We start from the raw sequence: 12,416 nt of genomic DNA, 5'->3' as shown, positions 1-12,416 counted from the left end.
AAGTCAGAACCCTGAGCACAGCCTCCGGCCCAAGGTCACCTAGCTAGTCGGAAGGGGAGCCCAGTCTGCTGATCTGAAGCCAGGACCCTGACCAACATGCACAGTGTGGCTCCAGAGCCTGGTGTGCCTGCCGAGCCCACCACCCCCGAGCCCAGCGCTCTCTTCCCAGACACTCTTTCAATCAAGTTCTAACAAGAGCTAAGGGGAGCAGAGGGGCGGTTTGGGGACCTGTGTCCTGTAGCAAAGGAGCTGACGTCTGGCAGGTTGGACCCACCTCCCTCTACTCCGGTTCTCTTCACACAGGGGGTCCCCATGACTGCCTCTCCCCCGCCCCCGGGGGGTCTGACTCAGCCGGTCATTCAGGAGCCAGTCCTCCAGGGACTGAGGTGAGGACAGAGGGAGAGGGAATTTGGCTGAAGGGAAGAGTGCCGAGCGCTTCTCCGGCGGCACTTGTGCTCGGGTGGAAGGCTGCGGTCCCTGGCAACAGCGCTCACACTTCTCTAAAATAAAAGCTTCTACCAGCTGGGCCGGCTGTGAAGCGGAGCCCCGGGATCAGCATATTCCCAGCGCGTGACACCGAGCGAGGCCGCCCTATCAGTGACCCCCTGGCCCTGCTCAGCCTCCCAGGACAGACCAGGGTGATGGAGGACGGCCAGGTGTTAGCCTGGGACCAAGTGCAGGAGGGGTGAGAGCTGAGTGCAAGCCCCTCGGCTGATGACCATGTGCTTCCCTGGACCGCGCTTCCCATCCATAGAACGGGTAGGATGGCCCACCGAGCCGCCGAGCCACCGAGCCACCGAGCCACCGAGCCACCGAGCCACCGAGGGCTGCGCACCGGCCAGATGAAGGAAGCGCAAGGTGCTCAGCACAGCCCGCGGTGGATGTGTGGTACTTTCTAGAACATTTCTCCAGAGAAGCACAGGTGATTTTGTAGGAATCCTCCCGTTGGATGAAGTAAGGGACTCTTCTAATGTTTGACACAATGTTGAGACTTTTTATGTCATCCAGTTCCCAAATATGACCAGAAGTTTTGTGAAAGAGGGGAGAGAGAGAGACCTCAGTTTCTGCTTCTTCCTGGGATGGGGACAAACGCCTCTGGACATTGTTGTGGAGGAAGTTAAAGCTGACACCTGCCTATCAAGAGCCCAGGTTGCTCAGTCTCTGGGAAGATAAGAAACAGCCACAGAGTGAGACCCTGGGACCAAAAAAAGAGCATTAGTGGGAGAGCAGACGACACCCAGAGTCCAGAGGAGTGTAGCTGACAACACAGCCCCAAGGCTGATGTCTTAGCTGTGACAGATGTACCGGGGCTGCATTGGATGCCGGCGGCAGCAGGGGATGCTGGGTGGAGGGTGTACCACCTTTGCAACGTTTCTGTAGATTAAAATCTCCCCCAGATGAAAGATGTGCCTGCGCACGTGACCCCACGCGCCACGGAACCATGATGTGATTCGCAGTGGACCACGTGCAGGGAGGTGCTCACCTGAGATTGCAGTGGCCTCTCACAGTCCTGCTCAGGAGAGGCACAGGTCCCAGCTGTCATAGTCCCGCTGGGCACCGCACTGTCACCTGCGCTGGGCATGCTGGTGCAGATGTGCCCACTGCGCTGCCAGTCATAGGGGACGTGGCCTCTGGGCATTAGGGACCTGCAGAGTGCTTGACGACGGTGGTACAGGACCTCGTGCAGGCGTGTGCATCTCCTGTGCTGTTCCTCTGGTCATCATTTTAGGCTGTACCTACTTCCACTTCTAAAGAAAAATCACTGTCAAACAGCCCGCGCCATGTCCCGCCGGCCGCACGCGCACTTCTTGTTCACGGAGTCTCCTGATGGAGTGAGGGGCCGCGCCCTCTGGGCAGGTGAGTACAGGCCAGGGCATTCACACCACCACAAAATCGCCCAACGACAGATTTCACAGGCCACGCCCTGCCACCAAGTGACCCAGGACCCTATACGTGGGCTGAGGAGCTGGTCCAGATGAAGGAGTCTAAAGAGGCACCGCTGGGGTCTTGCCCAGGCTCCTCGTCAAGGGAGAAAATGAAATTGCTGAAAAGAACAGAACTGGGGAAATTAACCCAGGAGCTTCCGGGCCACACACGGGACAGAGTATCCTGTCAGTGCAAAGTACCCCGACTCTGACCGTCCTCCGAGGCCGTGAAAGACAGAGTCCTGCAGGTGCAGGCCACGAGTAGCGATGGGGGCCCACGCCTGCAGGTCACCTCAGGGACTTGGTCAAACAGTAACACCTACCGTGGATTACGTGTAGACGGAGAGTGACAGGGAGACAGGTCGGCCATTGCTGAACCAGGTGAAAGGCCCCAGAGTGAGTTTGACTGCTCCTGAACAGACTTTGAGTTTTTTTGAATTAAAAAGTGAAAAATAAATACACCTAATTTCAAACAAACTAGAGCTTGCTACATAGAAGGCTCGTCCCATAAAAGGATGCGTAACTACCTACGCCCACACGACGAGAATCTTATCTTCATAGTTATCAATTATTTTCACAAATGGGCCTCGAACCCTTCTCCAGACAGAGGTGCAGGTGAATCTGCCCGCTCCTGCCCTTGGTCGGGTGAAGGCCCTGCCTGGGCACTGTGGCCGGGTGACAGCACAGCTTTTGTGCCCAGCTCCTGGGAGATGCCCAATCATGGGAAATGGCCACCAGAGAGCCACAGGACAGACTCCAGAGAGACACAGCCCAGAAATGGACCAGCAGATGTGGGAGTCAAACACCGGAGGCGTCCATAAAGTTCCCAGGGGCCTGGCCAGTACAGTGGGGGACTCCAGGGCGTCCCCTCCCTCCAGGCTGTGGTACCCTCCCCACCCCTGGCAGCCAAGGCCATAACCAGGGGTTTCCATTATTCTGCCACCGTCTGATCAGCGCTGTGCCTGGCCCGGGCTGGGGAGGGAGGGGAGGGGCACTGGTTCCCACTGAGCCCGTCCGCAGGGCTCGCCCAGTCACCGTGCCAAGGAGGCAATCAGGTTAGAAGGGCATAATTGGATAACTCATCTGCTTCCTTAGAGAGTTGCTGCTTAATTAAAGGGGATGGAAGAACGAGCCGGGAGGTGGGGGACCGGCCTGATCATCTGGAGACTGGGGCGATCTGGCAAGATGGGGGCTCTGAGGTAGACCCCTGTCTGGCAGCTGGCTCCACTCAAGGGCTAGGAGTGGATCATGTGGTAGCAAATTGGAAGGAGAGGCTGTTCATTTGCCTGAGGAGATAATAGGATCCACTGGAGTAAAGTGGCCTCAGAATCAAACGGCTTCAGATCAATTTGCATTTACATGAGCACCATGTCTCCCAGCTTGCTAGTTTCTAGCTGCGTGACCCCAGGAAGTTACTTTGCCTCTCTGGGCCTCAGTTTCCTCATCAGCATAAGGCTAGGAGTATACCTGTTAGTAAGTGAGCTATTCATTTTCGCCTTTCAGAAGCTTTTTAGCTGGGCACAGTGGTGCACGTCTGTAATCCCAGCAGTTTGGGTGGCTGAGGCAGGAGGGTGGTGTGTTCCAAGCCAGCCTCAGCAACAGTGAGGTGCTCAGCAACTCAGTGAGACCCTGTCTCTAAATAAAATACAAAATAAGGCTGGGGATGGGCTCAGTGGTCTAGTGCTTCTGAGTTCAGTCCCCAGTTCCCCTCCACCAAAAAAAGAAGCTTTTTAATATTAGCCAATTGCTGAACATGGCCGTGGAGTTCTGGGCAGTGTGTGTGTGTGTGTGTGTGTGTGTGTGTCCACCACCATGTACATAAGGGAGCAGGGATGATTGTCTATTATTTGGGATGGACCTGGTTAAATCGTGTTCTCGGTGCTGTGGACGGGGCTTCCCCACGCTTCCCCACCAGAATCTGTGAGCTTTCAGCCCTCGGGCGGGCCCCTGCGCAAGGCCAGTGTCTCCTAAGCATCTGTTATATTTAAAGAAAAAAACAGACTTAGCACATTAGACCTGGAGAAAAAGAGTTCTGCAAAATACCTAATGACCCCAGAAACCCAATCCCCAAACAGATACAGAAGTCCCCACGCTCTCTTGGTCTCCTCCAGATCAAAGACAATTGAGAGTTGGTTCTAATTAATTAGGGATGAGTAACTCGGTTATCATTCAGGAGTGAGTGGTGAGCACCTGCAGGGCCTCGCTCCATGCTGGACCCCAGTGAGCAGGCAGACACACTCTGCCTGGACCTCGGGGGTCCAGACGGCCAGGCGTGGCCCTAAGTGGTGGGAGACCCTTCTTGGGGGGCAGATGGGGACAAAGGAGCCGCAGGGTCCAGAAACAGGCAGAGGATGCAAGAGAGGGGTGTCTGTCCCCCCAGGGACAGGCAAACCAAAGAGCAAGGCCACATTCTCTCCACTTTGTCCCCTTCTCTTGCAGGCTGTCCCCTACGTCTTCCTCAAAGCACAGAGCAGCTGCTCCTGCCGTGACCCGTGCTGGGTCCATGAAGGTAATTTTTTAAAAAATGTGTTTATTTTTTGCCGAGCTGGGGACGGATCGCGGGCCTTCCACATGCTGGACAGGTGCTCTGCTGAGCTGCACCCCAGCCGGGTTAAGGTCTTTAATTGGCGCTTTCCGGCCTGGTCAGAGTGCCCCAGCTGGGGGCCGCGGGAGCCTGCCCCTGCGGGCTGCTCACTCTGCCTTTCCCGGCAGTGATTTTCTTTCAGTGCCCAGCTGAAGCGGCCCCTTCACTCCATCTGTGTCACCTCTCTGCTGCCATCTTATTAGGGAAAGCTGAGCCCTCTTCCCTGGGGTTCCACATTGTCCTCCTCCCCCCAGAAACCACCAGGCGTTTAGCCACAAAATAAACCTGTCCAAAGGCACATTCTGCCCGTCCTGGCTGGGGGCTGGCTGGGGCGGGCAGAGAACAATGGGGTCAGCTCTGCAGCAGAGGAATGGCGGGACCCTGGCCTGCTGCCCTCCAGGCGGACAATTTGGGAGAGAATCCACGCTTTGGAGAGCTTAGAGGAAAAGGCTAAAATGATGCTGTGGGGAGCGACATGCCCCCCACCCCCAGGAGTGTTTTTAAGGCTCATTAATATTAATAGTGTTGCTCCAAAAAGGACGGGAGCAGGGCCCTGATTAATCATGTAAGGGCAGCCTCGTGCCCGTTTTCATGCTGTATTTTAAACATCAACACATCTCCCAAGGGCCTTTGCCTTTGGAGTAAGAGCTGGAGGGGGCCGTTCCCGCGTCCAGGAACCCTGCCCAGCCTGCGATCTGCCCGTCGCTCCCTGGCCAGAAGACCCACGAGAAGACCCAGCAATTGCAGAGCTGATGGCCATGAAAGCATTTAAAAATACCTACTGTATACCCAGTACTGCCCGAGGCTCTAAGGACTCAAAGGTGGCCAGAGCAGCCACAGCCCCAGTAGCTGCCCAGGGCCCATCCAGAACCAGCCCCAGGATGGTCATGTATGACCAAAGCTCGAGCAATGACCAGCAGGTGCCGAAGGGCTTCCCTGGGGTGGCCAGGGAGCACAGGCAGCCAGGGAATTCTGGCTTTGTCCACCCGAGCCCAACAGCACAGAAGTAGCAGGGAGCTGAGCCCTGAAGTATGGACAGGAGTCCACCAAGGTGATAAGGGGAACAGGGCACAGAGAGGCACATGCAAAGGCCCAGAGGTGGAGGGTTTGAGAAATGCAAGTCTGACTGCAGTGCAAATCAGGTCTTCCTGCTGCACACTCATGTTCGAAGCACCATTGGCAACAATAGCCCCAAAGTGGAAGCAACCCAAGTGCCTGTCGTCAGAAGACAGACAAGCAAAATGTGGCCTGTCCATACAAAGGAATATTATTCAGACATAAAAAGGAACATCCATGCTTCAGTGGAGGAGCCTGAATTGGGACTGAGTGAAAGAAGCCAGACACGGAGGGTTCCGTACTGTATGGGCCCACTTCGGTGAGATATCCAGAATAGGTAAATCCACAGGAAGCAGAGTGGGGTTTCCCAGGGGCAGGTGAGGAGGAAGTGGGGAGAGAGTGCTAATGGATACGGGTTTGTGACGATAGCAGTGGTGGCAGTGTGACACTTGGAATGAGCTCAAGCAGGTGCACTTTCAAGTGGCTAATATAACGTGAATTTCACCTAAAAGAGAGTGGGGGAGGGAGAGAAGGAGCAAGAGGACATGGCTGCCTGTGGCCCGTATCCTTGTGGGTCCCCAGCCTGGGTCTTTAGAAGCCCGCAGGTTCGTCACCTCCAGCCTTGCCAGTCAGAACCCCAGTGTCGACATAGCCAGGTTCTTGGAACCACAATGCGCTCTCTAGAACCGCCGTGCTGGCTCGAGGTCCAGTGAACCAACCTGCACACAGTGCTGAGACAGAGCCCGGCTTGGCTCTGTGAGGTCCGCTCAGGGCAGCTGGGCCTGCTCCCAGGGCTGAGCCAGACCCTTCCCCTGTGTCCTCTCAGTTGACATCGGGCACTGTTAGCCTGACTCACCGACGCGGACACCAAGGCTTAGAAATGTGGAGTCACTTGGCCCAAATCACCCCGCTAAGTCAGGGACCCGGGTCTGGACCTCAGACCCATCCAGCTCCGAAGCCTCTGCTTGTCACCACAAGGCTCTGTCACTCCCTAAATTGTCAACTACTAAAAACACAGTTTAGGCTCCCTTCCCCGGGCAGCTCTGCCCCCGGGGCTATGTCATGGGGCACTTTCCTTCTGCTTCAAAGGCTGGGTTTATGGCCTGTCACCGTGCGCTCTGTGTGGACGCACAAGCCCAGGCCTGTGGACAGTCGTGTTCCCTTCCAGCCTGCCTCAAAAGCTACCCTGGGGCCTGTCCGATGTTGGAGTGACCGTCTTTACCACTTTATTGATGGCCCAAGGAGGGGGCTGCTGGGGCCTATGAAGTGGGGCTGGCGGCCGACAGAGGACCCCTGTATGGATGGCCATGGAGTGCTCGGCCTGGCTGCCCCCAGCACGGTCTCTCCCCGGCCAGCCAGTGGCGGGCGGTCGGCTTCTTCTGGGTGCCGTGCGTCTCTGTTTTGAAGGTGCCCCCTTGGGGTGGTCACAGAGGGTATCACACCCAGTCCCTGATCTCCAGGGCTGGTCCAGCACAGACCAGGGGCCACCATGGACTGCTTGTGACAACGGGTGTCCCTTATCAATCAGGACGAGGCTCAGCCACACAGTCCCCACCAGCACGGGAAAGGCACCCACGAACGGAACCGCCACAAACATAAACATGGAGGTCGTAGAGCTGAAAGAGGTCGCTGGACGAGGACAAGCTGGGCTCCCGTCACCTGCCCTTACGGCCCGGGGCCCTCCAGCACCAGCCCTTTTAGTGCCACACTTTTTAGCAACTCATTGGAGGGTAATCGACAGGCTTCGGGGCTCTCATTGATCTGAAATATAAATACTAAGAAGACGAGGGCGAGGGGACACTTTTATGGACTTGATTGTAAAGGAAGTCGCAGGACCAAAGGCAGGCGGCCCACGCACGGCTACAAATTTTGGATTCCATGGTAACCGACCAGGAAACCCACCGTCCCCCAGGTCCAGGAAACGCAGGAACCTGGTGGTGGATCACTCAGAGGTGACACTTTGTGGGGAGGAGAGGAGGGCTCTGGCGCTCAGGGCCACCCACACATGAGGGCCAGTTTGCCTGGACCCTGAGGGGAGGACACCAGGCTGTGGGGACTTAAGCGGGGCCGAGGATCAGGAGGGGCCCAAGGCCTCAACCCCAACACAGGCAGCCAGGAAGTGGCCAACGGAGCCTTGGGCACAGGAGCTCACAGCCGGCCACCTTTGCAGTGGCGGTGGCTCAGCTCCGGACCCCAGGGAGAGCAGCTGGTTCCTCCTGGCTGCCTCTCCCTGCAGAGCTGAGAGGCTCGTGGCTCTTGGCGTATCACTCAGAGGTGGAGGGGGGTGGGCAGAATCATGGGGGCTGGGGGGCGAGGCGGCTGGAGCACACAAGAATTCCATTAAGGACCCAGCGGATCAATACCCCGGCAACCAGGAAGGTTTAAAAGCTTTGCACAAAGGCGCTCCTTCACCGGGGAGAGGTGGCCGCCGAGCTGCCTGGGCCCTGCTCTGGGAATCAGCACCTCTCTGGCAGGGAGGGGACCTGGGGCGGGGGGACAGTCTGCAGCGGGGGCTGGGGAGCCAGCCCAGGCGTCTTCACTGGGAGGGATTTGGAAATCACCTCAAGGCCCTTCTCTCCCATTTTGCAGGTGGGGATGGGAGGCCCATGGGAAAGGGCTGCCTGAGGTCAGAGTGACGACTGGGTTCCCATAGTGACTCCACTTCAAGGCCTAGGGCGGTCCCCCTCACTGTTCCTTGTCTCCATCAACAGCACCAGCCATCTTCAAGCCCACAGTTCAGGGACCACAGCTGCACTAACTGGGGGCTGCCCCGATGGGCCTCGGCATCACCTGGAGTGAACCCGTCGTGGGGGCCCTGGGAGGCGGGGCGAGAGCAAAGAGGGCTGAGCCGTCCAGACACCGCGACGCTGGCCGGTCCTCTGGCTTGTGGAAAGCAAGAAGTGGAGACTCGGGGTTACAAGACCCGCCAAGGTCGTGCTGCCCTGTGGTCGAATTCCAGCTCCCATGACTCTGGAGCCCAGCGGCTACTAGAGGCTGCACAGTCACTGTCTTCGGGGGCCAACATCCAGTCAGAGGGGGTGCGGCAGGAAGGCCAGGCCAGCAGCAGCCCTCACCCATGCTCCCTGTGGCTCCAGGGTTTGCCGGCCAGCCTGATTCAGCCACCCCGGCCGCCTCTCTCGGTGCTGTGGCCCCTCGACACCTGGAGGTAGCAGAAGGGGGAGGTTTTCTGGCCAGCACGTCAGCCCTCCTCTGCCACACACTGTCGTGGCCAGGGCTGCTGGGAAAGAGTGCAAGACCCGTGACCTGGTCATCGTGTAGGTCGACCGGCAGGTGTTTGTGTCCCCCTTGGACAAGATGGTCTCCAAGGTTCTTTAGCTGTGTCACTCTAGGATTTGGTCTGTATGGTCATTGTCACCTGAATCCCAAGACCACTTACGAAGGGTGACCACTTACTTATTGTGGGCTAAACCCTGGCCCAAGAATGTGAGTGTGTTATCTCATTGAACACCCCTGACCTCTCTGAGAGGTAGATCCATCATTATTCCCATCTGACAGAGGATCAGACGGAAGCACAGAGGAGTTAAGAGCCCAGATGTCACACTAGCAAGTGGCAGGGCCCCGGGTGAGTGTGATCTCAGCCCTCGGTATCACCAAGAAAGAGCAGGTGTGGGGTTTGCTGATCTTGAAGCAGCTTAGGAATGGGGAGGCAGGAGGGGGAGAGAGTTCAAGGTTGCTTGAGAAGACCATGGTGGACTCTACGTCTTCTCTAATCCTCGGCCTCCCAGATGTGGCTCAGCAAGGGCCACCGGCATCCCACTGCGGGTGAAGAGAGGCCAGACCGGCATCCCAGAATCTGTTGGCACGTGTGCAGAGGAACAGGTGTTGGAACAGGCAAAACAGAGGAGGGGAAACGGCCTCCGTGGGCCTTGGTGAGAACAGCACATGTGATTTCATGTTATGCCACGTGGCACCGTGTGCTACTGAACATCACCGTAAGAATCAACCCCCGGGTCAGTCTGGCTCCCCTCAACCCTGTCTGAACATCATTTCACCATTATTAAAAGCTGTGCAGGTAAAAGCTTCACAATCCACTCTCTGGGAGAGGGAAAAAAAAAAAACACAAAAGCTTTGTACTGTTGGCCGATGTCTGTGGTATGAACGTTGCAGTCATGGCTGGTCTTGGCCTGCCCACACGATGATGTCGTCCAGCGTGGGGCTAGGAGGAGAAGCAGTATCTCCCCATGCAGACCCAGTGGATGCAAATGACCTCCAGAGCACAGGTAACGGCAAAGTACAATACAATAATTAGAAAGGGGTGAGTTTCGAGTATTGATTGCTTTTGTTTTTAATATAATTTGTTTAATTATAGTTTCATATAATTTAATTTTTAATAATGGCTGTGTTTAATCACTACATTAGTCAGGGATCTCCAGAGAGACAGAACTAACACACACACGCACACACGCACACACACACGCACCAGGAGACTAACTAGGGCACCTGGCTCACAGGATGATGGAGCCTGGACATCCCACGGAGGCCATGTGCAGGCTGGAGAGGCAGGGAGCCTGGTGGCCGGGCTCAGTCCAGGTTCAGAGGCCTCCGGGCCAGGGGAGTTGATGGCGTCACCCCCAGGGCAAGGCTGAAGGTCTGAGAACCAGGGAGACTGCTGGTGAGTCCCAGAGTCCAAAGTTGGCAGAACCTGAGTTTTCTTGATCAAGGGCAGGAGAAGAAGGGCGTCCGGCTCCAGAAGAGAGAGCGAAAGCACCAGTTGGCCTTTCCTCTGCCTTTCTGTTCAGGCTGGGCCCACCCAGGGGCTGAGGATCTTCTCCGTCAGTCCATTGACTGAAACACCAATCTCTTCCAGAAACACCCCACAGACTCACCCAGAGGTGAGATTTCCCAGCCATCTGGATATTCCCTAACCCAGGCAGGTTGACACCAAAGATCTCATCCTGATAACCACCACAGCAGGTTCTCAAGAATGCAGCAGTCAGGCCTGTCCAGCCGATCATAGCGGACTTCAGTACAGTGCGGACGCTCCCTAGTTACCGGAGCCTTCCTTCCTTCACGGTGGAGCGACATCTCTCTTTCCACAGGAGGAACTTGGTTTAAGGGTCCAGGGACCCTGGGATACACTGACTCAGGGCAGACTTGGCTCATGAGCTGACAAAGCAGGAGGCCACGGGAGCGGGGGGCCTGGCAGGGGAGGCGTCAAGTGAGGGTGGGGGCTCTCGAGATGAAACTCCTCCACGATCCTGTGCCCAGCTGGCAGTAGCAGGGGCCACTTGAAACCAGAATACCCACCTACAGACCTCTGATTTTGCTGCTCAGTTTCCACCCACAATGACCTCATGCTGTTTGACAAGCTGCGTCACAGCCTGGTGGCTCGGACAGCATCCAGACGTCACTGTGTTCCGCCATGGTGGCAGGGCTGGCAGGGCTCAGCTGGGCGGTTCTTTCTTGGGGTCCTGAGGGGTGCTCTGGGGCTCAGGTGCCTCACACAAGCTGGCCAGGTTTCCCGGTGAGCCTGCCCTTCCCTGGACTGAGGCGCCGACAGGAGGGACCCCCACCTTCACGGACAGGAGCTTTCACGTTGTCCAACCTGGGAGTTGCCGCAGTCTGGCTGGGCACAATCAGGAGCCACTTGTCAAAAGAAACTAACTTTATTTTTAGAACCACACACGCCAAACAAAACAGCCTCTCAGGAAAAACCCTCAGAGCCTCAACTGCCACCACCGGCTTTCCACAAGCCTCTCTCTCTCCCACCCCAGCTTCTCCCCACCTCCCACAATCCTCCTGCTCTTGAGGCCGATTGGCTGGGTCACGTGGGTGGAGCCAAAAGAGTCCCCCAATGAGCAGCTCCGTGGTCTGAAAGGGCAGGGAAACAGCCCAATGAGCATCACCACAGAGGAGCCAATCAGCTAGATGTTGCTGGGGCCGCTGTGAGCCAATCATCAGCCGGCAGCTGGAAGTTTGCTGGCAGCTGGAAGTTTGCTGGGGCCCCTTCGGCTGTGGCTCTCAACACTTTGTGGGGCTTCTGACCAGCCCTCTTGAAAGTCCACCCCTTCAGCTTCTGACATGGGCCACCTTCTCATGACACCTCGGGAGTCTCACTGCCTCCTGGCCCCGTTCCCACCCTGGGTCTGTCCCCGACTCTTCTCTTTCCCCACCCCTCACCTCCACCTCTGGGCCTCTGCTCACACCTCCTTTTGCTCGGCCCTCAGAACTCTGGCCCTCGGTGCCTTCCAGCTGGGCCCTCCCAGCCTGCCCCAGCACAGCCCCAGCTCCCCCGACGGTGCCCGCCCTCCACCTCTTCTCCCTGCGTCTTTGGCCTCCACGATCACTTCTCATCACCGAGGTCCCCAGGCTTAGGCCTGTCTCAGTGACCCCTGATTCTCCCCTGGAGTCTCGGCAAGGACTCGCTGACACCTGGGTTGTATTTCCAGCAAACTGATTTTGGATCTTTGACCTTCAGAATGGTAAGAGAACGAACGTGTGCTGTTTGAAGCCACTGAGTGTACAGTGGCCTACTGTAGCAGCAACAGCAAACTGACGTGGGTCCAGAATAGGTGCTTAGGAAAAGCTGGGTTCCTTCTCTCCTGCCTTCTAGAACCCTCCACCTGAAGCACCACCTTGTCACTCTGTCTCAGCTCACCCGCCCCCACCCCACCCTTCCATGGGGGGCCTTGTGCCCTAAGGCAGGGCTTTCTTGGTTTCTTTGTTCCTATGGAGCTGGGGATGGAACTCGGGGCCTTGTGGGTGCTAGGCAAGTGCCTGCCACTGAGCTGCACCCAGCCCCACGAGGCTGTATTTGGACACACAACCGTGACTCTGCCCTGTGGCTGCACATTTGCCCTACTGTCCCTCTCCCTCTGTCCCCCTCCCCA

Source organism: Marmota flaviventris, chromosome 13 (assembly GCF_047511675.1).
Source record: "Marmota flaviventris isolate mMarFla1 chromosome 13, mMarFla1.hap1, whole genome shotgun sequence".
Taxonomy (NCBI): Eukaryota; Metazoa; Chordata; class Mammalia; order Rodentia; family Sciuridae; genus Marmota; species Marmota flaviventris.
This window is presented reverse-complemented; position numbering follows the sequence as displayed.